This window comes from Phascolarctos cinereus, unplaced genomic scaffold (assembly GCF_003287225.1).
Source record: "Phascolarctos cinereus isolate Bilbo 61053 unplaced genomic scaffold, phaCin_HiC Scaffold_4;HRSCAF=312, whole genome shotgun sequence".
Taxonomy (NCBI): domain Eukaryota; kingdom Metazoa; phylum Chordata; class Mammalia; order Diprotodontia; family Phascolarctidae; genus Phascolarctos; species Phascolarctos cinereus.
Genome location: NW_027555847.1, coordinates 269,961,379 through 269,975,924, shown reverse-complemented (window position 1 = coordinate 269,975,924; position 14,546 = coordinate 269,961,379). Strand labels below are relative to the sequence as shown.

The following is a 14,546-nucleotide window of genomic DNA, read 5'->3' as shown; positions in this document are numbered from 1 at the left end:
GAACATAGAACATAGAATGCTGGCATTGGAAGGGACCTCAGATATCATCTGGTTCAATTCTCTCATTTTCTAATTGGTAGAAATTGTAGCCTATAGAAATTAAATAACCTAGCAGCACACAGCTAAAAGCACATCTGAAGCTAGAATTCAGAACTTCTCACTAAATGAACCTCTCACTGATATCACATATCTCTTTCCCAGACTTTTTTTCAGTGAAACCTATGAGTTATCACTATATCTGGTGGAGAGATACTTATCTTCCTGGCATTCTGTCCCATGGTCATTTTACCTTTTCTTTCCTTTCTTTCTCTTTCTACTGGGCCATACTCTTCCCAAGGCTGTGAGACTGAACCTAATAGTAATAGTACCATAATAAAAGGCCATAGGCAAAATCTCACCCAGCTGTCTTGTAAATGAATACCATTTGTCACAAGGAGGATCAAGTGGATGATTCAATGCAAATCTTTCTCCACTACACGTGGCAAAAAAGAAACCCCAAAAAACTCAATCCAAGCAATTCCAAATGTACTGATGGTGGTCAGTAATGCCATCTTCCTTTACAATTCGGTTCAACAAACATTTGTTGAATGCAGATTGATGTCCATAGATAGAATGATCATGCTAGAATCAGAAAGTCCTGGGTTTGAAGCCTACTTCTGATATTTAATCTCTCTGATCCTATTTCCTCATCTGTAATGTGCAGGGGTATTGGACTAAATCACTTCTGAGGGCTCTTTTAGCTCTAAATCTAGGACCCCTATAACCATTCTGAGTTTCAGTTTCCTCAGTTATAAAATGGGGATAATAAATGCCCATGGTACCTACCCTTGCAGTGTGGTTATCATAAAGATCCAGTGAGATAATGTTTGCAAAGTGCTTTGCAAATTTTAACATGCTACACAAAATATTCAATCCTTGAAAAAGTGCTCTTAGCTTCTTAGGGAACAAGAACATGTCCCTGAAAACAAAAGGTGGTTTTCCTTATTTTAAAAATTATTTCTCTTATAAAATTCTGGAATGGAAAATTCCAGAGGCTCTGGAGTATAAAATTCGAAATGGAAACAACTTACTTCCTTTTTACCTTTACCTCAGGCTCAGCTTAGGTGCCACCGCCTATATGAAGCCTTTCCTGATTTCCCCCCACTTTCAGCTGCTGTGCTTGCTCCCTTCCTTCAGCTTGCATTTACTTATCTGTATATGAGTTGTATGTCCTGAAACCCTCAAGTAGAAAGTAAGCTTCTTGAGGGCAAGAAAATTTTTTCTCTTTGGCTTTGACCATTCAATGTCTAGCAAAATATCTTTCACGTAGTAGGTCACCTGTATTTTTCTCTAAGGAGCATACTGAATCAGAAAATAATTATAATAATAGCTAGCATTTATAAAGTGCCTACTATGTACCAGGCACTGACACTTTACATACATTTACTTGTTTGATCCTCACAACCACCCTGGGAAGTAGATGCTATTATGATCCTCATTTTATAGTTGAGGAAGCTGAGGCAAGCAAAGGTCAAATGACTTGCCCAGAGTCACACAGCTACTGTGGCAGAGGCTGGATTTGAATTCAGGTCTTCTTGACTCCAGGCACTTTAGCTACTGTTTATACACCAAGTCACTTAGCTCACTCTTATCTCTTCAGAAAGTTTGATCTCTAAATGCTCCAACTTAGAGTTACCCACAAGGTAGCCCTCAAAGAAAGCTGGTGCTACCTAATCAATCTCTGGCTAGAAGGCTGTATTCTAGGATCATGATAGGTTAGCCAACAAGCATTTTAGTGCTTACGATCTGCCAGGCACTATGCAATGTAGGCACGGGCAATGGGTGCCTTGCTAATTGGTTGATTGAGATTTAGTAGGATGAACTTTTTTCAGAAAAGCTCTTTAGAGAAAGAAAAAGTTCATTTATTGTTTTTTTGTGTGTGCAGTGTCCTACCTTGGTGGCATAGACAATCAGTTATTTGGACAATAAAAGTCCAATGGGAAGAGAGGTTATTTGCTGAACAGCTTGACATACAAGGTGGTACTATGAGTTTGGGGAGATTGGGCAGGACATTATGGAAAAGAGGGACTCATTGGAATTTTAATGGGTTGCTCTGATAGCAACTCCAATTTTAAGGCCCTGAGAGGGATGCTGATGGGCCAACTGAATTCTTTACATATTTTTGTATTGATTTATGGGATCCTGCATGTCCTTTGCCTCTTCTGTATTTTCTGAATTGAAAAATTTTTTAAAAGCATTTATAAAGTGCCCACTAAATTATTATACCAGATGTTGTGCTAAGTACTTTATACATATCTCGTTTGATCATTACAACAAACAAGGGAGGGTAGGTATTATGCTGATCCCCATTTTACAGGTAAGGAAACTGAGGCAGACTTGCCCAAGGTCACACAGCAATTAAGTGTGTGAGGTTATATTTGAACTCAAGTCTTCCTGACTCTATATCAAATGTTCTATTCACTGCCCTTGCTGGTGTCCTATTTCCTGTTTGCATCTGCCACCCTGAGTGCTTGTATGGGAACTAGGACTCATTTACTTATATTTGGTGAAACCTAGACATGAACTATACCCTGAATATGTTTTGGAGAGTTCCTGGGGTAGCTACAGATGAAGGCAATGAACCAGAGAGAAAACAGACCTTTTTTGAGTCAGGTACCCAAGAATTAGACTGGTTCCACAGATCATTTGAGGAGCCTCTGGGTCATGAGTTTCAATAATACTCACATTTTTATACAGTAGCAGTTGAAGGTTTACAAATCACTTCACAACTACCACATAAAAATAGTTCATATAAGTATCGTTAGCCTCTTTTTGTTAGTGAGAAAACAGAGATATCAAGAAATTAAATTATTTGCCCACTGTCACCAAACTGAGAATTGAACATAGGTTCTTCTGACCCAGATTGGAGCTGATAATTATTCCCAGGTTGCCTGACTTTAACTATTGCTCTTCTACTATACCATGCTATAAAAATTCCAAATGGATCACAGGATCTTGATCTTAGCTTGAAAGCTCTAAATTAGGTAGATTTTTAATTTTAGTTTTTAAATTTTCCAAATATCTACTTGTATTTTGAAACTGTACATTTGAAAAACCCCCAGCAATTTACAACATATTTGCTGAACTAATTGTGAATAGGTTCAAGATGGGGTATTTACACAGCAGATCCATTGGGAACATTCTTAAGAAAATGAGTATATAGCTGAGGTGATATTTAGAGAACCCCACAATAATTTGCAAAACCAGATTAATACTGTTTCTGTCTAATTCATGGTGAAACTCATGAAATTGCCTTTTTTTCCTTTCAGTGATTAAGCAAGCCTTTGATAACCAGAAACAAATGGATGATTCTTTTCATTGTGTGAGATGAGAATAATATGATTGGCAGCATACACTGATTCACTTTGAGGAAGTGTGGGGTTTTTTATTTCCATCTTTCAGTTTCCCCCTCCCCTTGGGAGCCATTTCATGCTCAGTGGGCACGGCAATAGAAAATAAAAACTAAAAGATGCAACAAACTTGCCTGGAATTCATTAACTTCAGCAGCTGTGAATGGTACCTGGATAAGGTGTTGACAGCCACAGCCAAAAATAATGAGTACACTCATACACTCAAAGCCTGGCATTTCTATACTGAGCTTTCCTCTATCACTCATAAGGGGATGCAACTAGATTTAAGAGAATCATGCTTCATGGACAAGCCTGTGAGGACTGCAAACTGAAAAGAAATACCCCACACCTAAATGGACAGTGCAAATGCTTGTACCTCTAATGGCAGTGGGAAGCCAGGAGTTAAAAGGAATTGGCAGATGGGGGGCAGGACAAAATAGGCCAGCACACACACATGTGTTAGAAAGAGTCCTTGGGCTCAGAAGAGAAGAGGAAAAAAATAATCACAATGAAAAAGTCCATTAGCACATAGACCATGTCAACCTGACAGCAGATTGACAGATTGGCAGAACTCTTCCTCTGGAAGTGCAATACTTGTATTATTCCAGATCTACTCCCCTCCCCTCCCCACCCCCAACACATATCCCATGTATTCTTCGATCTTTATTGCTGTTCCTTGCATAAGAGATTTCATATCTCCTGACTTGGGTATTTTCACCAGCTGTCCTCCATATCTGAAAACCTCTCTCTCCTCAACTCTGGCTCCTAGCTCCCCCAGCTTTCTTCAAGTGCCAGCTAAAATCCCACCTTCTACAGGAAACCTTTCCCATTCCCTCTTAATTCTAGTGCCTTCCTTCTGTTAGTTATTTCCTATTTATCCTGTATATATCTTTCTTGTATATAGTTGTTTACCCGTTGGCTCCCCCATTAGACTGTAAGCTCCTTGAAGGCAGGGACAGTCTATTATTTCTTTTTATATCCCTAGTGCTTAGCAGAGTGCCTGGAACATAGAAGGTGCTTAATAAATGTTTATTGATTGATTGATAGTAGGTACTCATTAAATGTTTATTGACTGACTAGTGTAGATACTTTCTTCACTGGTGTATATATCACAACCATCCATACTTTGTGATTTTTGTCCACTTCCTTCCATAAATCTTCTACAAAAGAACTACCTAACATGTTGGAGGCATTCTTCTAGGTATTTTAATATTTTGTGAATACCAGTGTGGTCCTGAGCTGTCTGTTAAGCCATTGTTCTCACTGTTTTACTGACCTATCTTTTTTCCCCATTCATATGTAGCCTTGATGTGGCTTCTGTGCAGGAATGTGCTGGTAAATTTAATGACCAGGCACTCTGGAAAAAAAAAAGGTATGCATGACACACTTTAAAGTTTAATATGAATATTAGCAATATAATATTTCATTAAAAGGAAAGTTTAAAGTAAAGTTTAATATTAATAAAGTTTAATATTAATATATTCTCCATCACTTTCTTAAACCTAGAGCCAGAGGTTACCAAAGTGGGTGATATTGTCCCCTTGGGGGGGGCTGGAATGATCCAGGGGAGAAGTAGTAACCTTGGGTACAATTGAAGGGCATTGAATAAAAATAAGGGGGCAGTGGAAACATAAGGAAAGAAGATAAGAAAAATTTGAAAAACCATACATACATGTTTCATTTGTTATGTAACAGAGTTAAAGTCATAGTGATTACATTATTTTCCAAAAAAACACACAAAAATGCAAGTTATTACTGCTTTGGTCAAGTAGTCAAGTCTGATGACAGGTCTTAACAAGCAAGTGTTGGTAGGCGAGTGTGTCAAGCATTGTCGGGAATTCCAGCATGCATTGGCAGGAATATGTGCATGTAATACAATACTATATGGTTATATGATGTAATATTGTATCATCAAAATTTCAATGCAGGAAAAACCCCACAAATTTACAATACATTATTAAATTTAAGATGCAACATTTAAAAATACATACTTTTTTGAAATGATGCAAATTTCAAAAAAAAAATCATTAAAAAGTTAAAAAAAAAAAGGAGATTCCTAGGGTGATGCTGAGTAATTTTTTTTTTGTAAAGGGGGTGGGAGGCAAATGAATTTGGGAACCTCTGACCTAGACAATCAATAAAACAATAAATCAGGCCTTGCTTTGTAGTGTTTCCTGATTTCCAAAGTGTAAATGCTAACACGTAAGTTAAGCTGTTTCCGGTATGCCGTTGCTTTCATGTTATGTTGTGTGTTCAAGTTATTGTCAGCACCTATTTATGGCAAAGGAGTATTCCATTACATTCATATACCATAATTAAGTGATCTGAATCAGTAGCATGACACATATTGTAACAAATACATTGTGAAAGTGAACAATTTTGAAAGATAAGAATCAGATCAAAGCAATGACCAATTGTGATTCCAGAGGACTGAATGTTACCTATCTCCTGACACAAGGGGGATGTACTAAATATGCAGAATGAGACACACATTTTTGGACATGGACACTGTGGGCATTTGTTTTGTTCATGATTATGCATATTCATCACAAGGGTTTTTCTTTTCTTTTCTTTTTCCAGTGGGGAGATAGAAATAAGAGAAAATAAATGCTGGCAATTTGTTAAAAAAAAAAAAGAAGGAAAGAAAGAAAGAAAAGCAGTGATCAATTAGCATTTCAGTCTTCCTGATCATATTCCATTTGTAAGAAATATTGTACTATTCAAGCTGGCAAGGGGTAACATCCCTTTTCTTCATGCCTCTCATCACACTACCATTTTATTCCCTATGATCATTATGTCCAATTCTCTATTTTTTTTGTGTGTGGCTTAAGGGACCTATTTTAAGTCCTTAGATAAAAGACCAGGCTAAGGAGAGAGGTGAACCCACCCTCTTTTAATCTGTACTGTTATCTTTACATTTTAAAATGCTGAAATTCAGAATAATTGACTCCTACCACAGGAAACATAACTCTGAATTGAAACAAAATAAAATCTGAGCCTGGAGCAAAATTATTCAAAAAGATCCAAGAGCTTCAATACATGGCTTTTAATGTAAGTCGTCTTGCTACTGAGAAGGTAGTAATTACAGGCAAGCTTATAACTTGGCCATATGTTTACCAGTTTGAATTTGGAAAACTACTATCAGTGTAGCTTTGCTTTCTTCTTGTGTTTCTGCCTGTCTTTTTCTCTGGTTCTTTGCCTCTGTCTCATATATCGCCATTTCTTATACTCATTTTCCTTCCCCTATTACTTCCTATGTGCACACCTCTATTTTTTAAAAGTCTTCAGAATGAATTCTCTAGGCCTTGGCAGTAGTAATTGCAGTCCTTGCTATTTACTGCTCCTTTCATAGCGGCCGAATCATAGGCTGAGGCACTTAAATGTAAGATGCTTGAGAGAAAAAGATTTTCTCCAAAGGAGCTTCTGTGATCCCTAGGTAATTCCCTGGGTTGCCTTTTCCCTCAAATAGAGTCCTGAGGTTAGACAGAAAATTCTTATCACTTTTATAAGGTCTCAGTCTGAGGTTTTAGTAAAAGGACAGCATGATGGCATTGTTTCTTAGGATTATTCCAATTAAATGAAGAAGTGGAGCCAAGATGGTGGACCATAGGCAGCAACCCAGCTGAACTCTCTCAATATTCCCCTCCTAACAACTTTAATCTAACTTCTCAAATCAAATTTTGTAGAGAAGAGCCAATAAAAGGTCAAGGCGAAACATTTTCCCAGCCCAACACAATTTAGGAGGTTGGCAGGAGAGGTCTGTGACATCAAGTAGAGGCTGGTCTGGAGCACTCCCTGCAGGTAGTACCAGTGAGGAAGCCTGGGAAGCAGCTGCAATAGCAGCAGCAGCAGCAGCAGATTTGGGAGATCTTAGCCCAGAAATGGTAGAAGTGATCAGAAAGATATTGTAGGGGACCCTTTGCTACCATTGGATGCAGCTGGTGCTGATTGACAACACTTAAAAATGAGAATTGGGCAAGTGGAAACTAGTGACTCCATGAAACATCAAGAAACAATAAAACAAAGTCAAATGAATGAACAAATAGAAGAAAATTTAAAATATCTCATCACAAAAACAATTGGCCTGGAAAATAATAGGTTGAGGAGACAGAATTTAAGAATTATTGGACTACCTGAAAGACATAATCAAAAAAGAGCCTAGACATCCTATTTCAAAAAATTTTAAAGGAAAACTTGCTCTGATATCTTAGATCTAGAGGGTAAAATAGAAATTGAAGGAATCCATCCATCACTTCCTTGAAAGAGATCCCAAAATAGAAACTCCCAGGAATATTGTAGCTAAATTCCATATTAATGAAGCTCCAAATAGTTGCAGTTACTTGTTTTTTTTAAGCTAACTTAAATCTGTTTCTAACTACCCCACCCCATTTTAAAAGAAAAGAAAAAAAAGAAAAATACTTATAACACATTTTTAGAGGCATGTCCAAAATATGTCTCAGTATGTCTCAAATTTTACTCTGACTGTATTACCACTCCATCAGGAGGTGGGTGATACATTTCATCAGGAGTCCTCTGAAATTGGTTTATCATTGTATTGATCTCTTTATACTTTTTTTCTGTAGACAAGAAGAACCACTTAAAATGTGTTTGTAGAAGAGTGAAGTGATCATGGGATGGTTAGGAAGATGAATATTCAGGTAGTAATGTTGAAAGTCAATAGGAAGGTGGGTGAATGAGAATATTCATAGTTGCTGAACCAGCTTTATTATTGCTGACTTCTCAGCACTCTAGAGAGTTTTCCCCCAGAACTTCTCTGAGGGAACTCCATAGTCACTATGACTTAACCCAAAGGTATGTTGTCATGCTTGCTAAATCCATTGAGGCCTATCCCCCTGCATAAGCAGCAGGGGTGTATGATGCAAATTCCCTTCAAAAAACAACCAGAATATAACTGCCATGTCGGGCCACAGTTCAGGATAAGCAGGATGCACTGTTTCTTTAGTCTTCATTATCTTTGATGTATAGGGGTCTTATGAGTTTAGGCAGAAAGGTTTTGGTGGCAGGACTAAAGACTTAAGGATCTAGGGCAGTTCCCATTTTTAGCCTTCATCTCTAGTGCTAGTCTGATAGACTTCAGAGTACAGCAAGTCAGGGTTGGACTCTCTTCTTCAGCATCCAATACATATTTGATTATCTTTGTAGCAAAATGCAGCTCAGGTTCATTGTTTCAAGGGAGGGTTTTATTGGGCAGGATAAGGATGTAGGAAGTCAGTGGGAAATGACATTTCACATTTATTAAATGACAAGTCACAGTTATAAAAAAATAAAAATAAATTAACCAAGAAGGTTTAATAATATTAATTAAATTAAAAGTAAATTAAAAGTGAAATAAAAGGTAAGAAGTATAGTTATATGGAATAAGTCTTCGAGGTTGAGGAGTCATTGTATTTTAGAAAGACGGGAGACTAAAGGCCAATAGAATGTTTCTATGAAGGAAGAGAGGAAGTTGAATCCAGTGGTAGTAAATTCAAGTAAACTTATAATGCTGGTGACAGAGAAGGAGGAAGAGTACCACTTTCTTTTTTTGGTGACATTTCAAAATTTTTGTATTTGGAAAAGAAATTACAAAAAGAGCAAAAAATGCAACACTGTGGAAAAAGTCAAGATTCACCCTCATCCATGTCTTTGTCTGGGTCTTGCTCTGAAGCATCCTTTTCTTGCTTGCTATTTCTCCTAAAATTTGGCCATTACCAGCAGTTTGAGGTTGGGCTGGTTTGCATCTTCTGGAAAGATGTAATCTTAGTACTTTTTCCAGCCAGCATCTGACCCATCTTCTGCCTGTACTTTTCTTTTCTTCTTAACTTTCCCTGGCATGAGTTTGTCCACTCTTTCCTTACGAGTTTCTGTTCCAAATTCATCTTCAAAGTTTCGCCAGAATTCTAGTAACATGAGTATTTCTTCCTTCTCTTCGCAGTTTCTCATAGTTTTGTTGGCTTCTTCATAAATCTGTCTGCATTTAAACTTTCTTCATTTCCCGCAGACAGCTCAAATTGGGCAAAACTGATCTATACCTTGATGTGTGTGCATTGTGGCAATCTCCAGCAAAGACTTCTTGTTTTCTTCAGATTTTTGTTGTTCAATTTCAAAATCAATGTAGGATTTCCAAAGTACCTATGGTGTATTTAAGCATGGCTGGCTAATGGCCAACTAATATATTGTCTGGGCTATCTCAATATTTCCAAGAATTGTCTCTAACTCAGCAAATTTTATCCATGATGTGCAATTTTCTGATGCAAATTCCAGGAACTGTTCATAAAGTTTCTGGCACTGGTCAAATTCTTGAAGCTGAAGCTTCAATTCAGTGTAGACTTTAAACAATTTGTTTTTGAGACACTTGCCAGTAGAAGTTCCCAAAGCTCTTCTGGCAAATGGCACATTTTTCTGTCTTATTTAAAACTGGGCACATAGTAGCCATATTTCGGCAAATGTAAACTTTTTGTGAGAAATCAATGCCAAATAAGTTTGATGTACCTATCTGGTGTTCTCTGGATCCTTCGCCTCCAACTTTTCATAAAGCGCATAGTTGATCCAGGGCAGGGGTGGGGAATGTACGTCCTAGAGGCCACATATGGCCTTCTAGGTCCTTGGGTGTGGCCTTTTGACTGAGTCCAAGTTTTACAGAACAAATCCTTTTATTAAGGGGATTTGTTCTGTGAAATTTGGATTCAGTCAAAGGTCTGCACTTGAGGACCTAGAGGGCCACATGTGGCCTTGAGGCCACAGGTTCCCAACCCCTGATCCAGAGGAATATATACTGCCTCTAATGCATCTTCTCTTGGAAACGTGGCACAATGGCTCTTTCATAACAGCTCTCATGCACTATTTCCCATAATCACAAATAATCAAACTAGGCATCATAATTGTGGGGAAAAGCCTTCACCACCTTTTCATACTTCATTTGCTCACAATGATGTCTTTAATACTCCACGTATCCCCAAATTTCTTTGTAAAGATCGTGTAATTTTTAGAGTTCTTATGCTTCCTGCTTCAAAATCCTATCCAGGGCATATTTGTAGATCACTCATATCAATTCAAATTATTTCTGATTTTCTACAAACTTTGCAAAGGCCACATAGAGATGTTCATACATATACTCATCTCCAAAGAATTCCACAGTGCTTTCATATACTTTCCTTGAATAAGCAAAGTGGCTGTTTTCTTTCAAAGTGAGCATACTTGCTCTAGTTCTTAACATTAGGGTACACCAGGTCAAATCTTTCATATATGCAACATGCCTTATCCACCTCTTTCTATCTCACTTCAAGTGGATGTAGAAGTGCCAGGCTTGCTCCTCAAGTTGTCATCTCATCCAGCGATCAAATACTTTCCAATCTCCAGCAATATTTTCCAACACCTCCTCCATATAAGTGCATCTGTACCAGAACTGGTTGACCGAATGAAGAGTTGTGATGGCCTTATCCCAGATATTTTGGGCATGATTTGCTTGCCAACTCTGCATTTCCATCTCTGTGTGTTTTAGCCAGAGAGTGATATTTCGATGGCTGACATCTAAGGCACACTCCTATAAGCAATGGGCCCTTTGAATTTCTTTCTGACTGTCTTCCCACTGTGCATATTTTATCCAGTTACTAATCACAGTTCAGTTCTTCCTTATATTGTCATCAAAAGTCTTTTCCTCAGTTTATAATCATTTAATTCTTATCTGTGATTTTCTGTAGCGGAGGTAGTGGAAGAAGCTCAAGCTCCCTTTCTTTAGCTTCTCTTAAAAGCTGTTCTGCTGTGATCTGTACTTCAGCAGAGACTTTGTTTTTCACCTTGACTACTTTGGACATCAGCTGCTTTTTGGCCATGGTGGACGCCTCCATGTTCGGGCAGATGGACCCGCGCGACCCCTTTCAGGGCCGTGTCCAATCCGCAAGTCACACCCTCTCAGCTCCCTGGAACTGTGCAGACTCAGCCAGCTCAAGAAGACCCAGACAACACCAAGTAGGAACCTGAAGGGGAACTGTCCACACTGAGAGGTGACTTTTCACCCTTCCCTACCACGTGATGGAGGGGACGCCTATTCCATAGTAACTGGTGCTGTCCGGGGAGTTAGAATCGTAGCTGGGGTGAGTCAAGTAAGACGAGTGGGTTTTACACGTACTCTCAGTGAGATTTACTCTTGGTTAATTAGGGCCAAGGGATTTGAGTGTCAGGGAGAAGCTTTACAGATGTCCCAAACAAAGGCACCTTGCACTGAAACCTGGAAAGATGCTTACTTAGCACTCAGCAGACTCGGGGAGAGGTGGAAAAGCACCGACCACCGCTGCCCCAGCACCACTTTCTAATGCACGCCAACAGTGTTGGACTCTTGGGACCCAAAGACCACAGCCTTAAAGTGGCCAGACTGAAGCATGAAATCTAAATACAGAGTTGTTAATTCGTGTTTAGTCATGTCCAACTCTTCGTGACTCCATTTGGGGTTTTCTTGACAGAAATACTGGAGTGGTTTGCCATTTCCTGCTCCAACTCATTTTACAAATGAGGAAGCCAAGGCAAAGAGAGTTAAGTGACCTGCCCAGGGTCACACAGCTAATAAGTGTCTGAGGCCAGATTTGAACTCAGGAAGATGAGTCTTCCTAACTCCAGGTCCAGCGCTCTATGCATCTAATTGCCCCTCCAAACGTTGAGACCATTTGGCAAAGGAAAGGTAGTAAGAAAGAAGAGTTTTGAGGACACATTTTGGGGGAAATGATGATATGAAACAAAATTGGGGGGGAAAGGCTTGGAGAAGCAGGAAAATGAAGCAAATATGCGTTATTTTGGTAATGAAATCTGGCTTCCTGTATGATATTTAATTCTAGCTTTTTCTTAAATTAGAAGGTCTCTCTGGCTTACCACTTACTGGACATGTGGTTTCTTTTTTATTGCTTTCTGGAACAGTGTCTGATATGGCCAGAAGAAAACTGACATGATAACAGAGTAGTAGTAGTAGTAGCGATTACTGCTTGGGGGATTAATATTTGTGTGTGTTTATTTTAATGAAAAAATTGGAGGATTGATGACAAGCAAACACCTTCTGCTTTATTCTTTCCATTTAAAGCTTAGATAGCAAAGTTCAGTGACTATGGACTCCTTAATTTACTCTTCTGGATGATTGTCATCTCCTAAGTTGGAAGATAGAAAGCAAAGGGCTAGTAGCCACCTTTTCTCCATTCTAGGTGATGGGTAGAATATCTGCTTTTGTTCTTTGGAAATATTCTACTCATTGCCCCTGAAAGGAGAATAGAAAAGAGAAAATGACTCTTGGATTTTGAAGATGGGGTGGTCAGAACTTGGAGGGCACAGGGGAATAGGGAGCAGGGCAAGGTGACATCTCAGGAAGAAATCCTAAATGGAGAGTCAGAGGACTTCTGTTTTCATCTCAGTTCTGTCATTAGCCGTGTGACTTTGAGAAAGTCATTAAACACATCTGGCCCTCTTTTTCCTCATCTGTGAAATGAATGCTAGAGGGACATTCATACACCTTAGAAAAGAGTTAAAAATTGGACTTCCTTGTGTTTACAATTTTAGCTCTTCACCCTTGAACTCATCATATGGTACAGTGGGTAGAGTGCTGGCCTGGAGTCAGGAAGACCCATATTGAAATCAGGCCACAGACACTTATTAGATGTGTGACCCATACCAAGTCATTTAACTTTTGTTTGCTTCAGTATCTTCATCTTAAAAGCAAGGATTAATAATAGCACCTGTATCTCGGGGTTGTTATGAGGATCAAATGGAATAATATTTGTAAAGTGCTTTGCAGACATTAAAGCTTTATATGAATGCTAGCTATCATCACCATCATCACCATCGCCATCATCACCATCATCACCATCATCACCATCATCATCATCATCATCATCATCATGATGTTACTTTTGAGTCCAGAGCCTTGCTCCAACAATCATTTCTGTTCTCTCCCTTTCATATTCAATCTATTCTTTTCTACTGGCTCTTTCCTTATTGCCCACAAACATTTTCAGGTACTCACTTCCCAAATCAAACCAAAATAATATGGTACAGTAGAAAAAGCACTAGATCTCAAATTGGAGGACCTATGTTCAAATCCTGCCTCTGATGTTTACTACTTTTGTGGTCCTTGGGTAAGGCACTAAAGCTCCCTGAGCCTCAGTTTCCTCATCTGCAAAATGAAGGAATTGAACTATATGATCTCTGAGTTCTCTTCCAGCTATGGTACTATGACCCTCTGAACTTATAAAAACAAAACAAAAATAATAAAAAATTCTTCACTTGGCCTTACCATGTCCTCAAGTCATCGTTCTTCTCTTTTTGCTTTCATGGACTATCTTCTGGAGAGTCAACTCTACTCATCGCTTCTACTTTCGTACAACTTACTCCTCTATCCTTCGCATACTCCAAGGTCACTTTTCAGTGACCAAATCTAATAGCCTTTTCTCCATCCTAATCCTCCTTTTCTTTGCTACAACCTTTTGAACATTTGTTGACCATCTATCTCCTCATTTTTGATACTTTCTTCTCTTGACTTTCAGAATATTTTTCTGTACTCCTTCTCCTACTACCTGAACATGTCTCAATCTACAGTTCATATTTGTTCTGTTTATATCTAAATGTAGGTTTCCTATAAACAATGAAAGCAACCCCTCCCCTCAAATAATTGTTAAGGGCAAGTCTTATACCTGTACCTTGTTCAGGTTCATTGTTGGGGCTAAATGAGGCACTTGCAAGTCATTGAACAGTTAACAAAAGGAGGTTTACTTTGCCCGAATCCAGCAAGGATATGCAAAAAGAATACAGTGACACCTAGCTTCTCTGGATATTACTTTCTTCCACATGATGAATATGGGCAGCTGGGCAATGTATGTTGACTGGTGGGGTCTTTAGAAATCCAACAGGTCAGAGTGGCCACAAGGGTGATACTTTTTATGCTCACTGGTGACCAGCAAACTCTGTCAAAGGAAGCAGGAGCCAATCAAGTTTCAGGGACAGCCTTCTCTTTTCAGGAGAAGGTAATTTTTATAGCAGAGAAATGGGGTGCCCTGGTCCTATCAAAATTATGTTCAGTTGTTTCTCAGTTGTGTCCAACTCTTTGTGGCCCTATTTGGAGTGTTCCTGACGAAGAGAATGGTTTGCCATTTCCTTCTCCAGTTCATTTTACAGATGAAAAAA

The 14,546-nt window shown here is 38.7% G+C and overlaps 1 pseudogene; it reads right to left on the bottom strand.

The window, feature by feature from the left end:
• Nucleotides 1-9,010: 9,010 nt before the first annotated feature.
• Nucleotides 9,011-11,236, bottom strand: LOC110220565 (crooked neck-like protein 1; annotated as a pseudogene).
• Nucleotides 11,237-14,546: the final 3,310 nt, after the last annotated feature.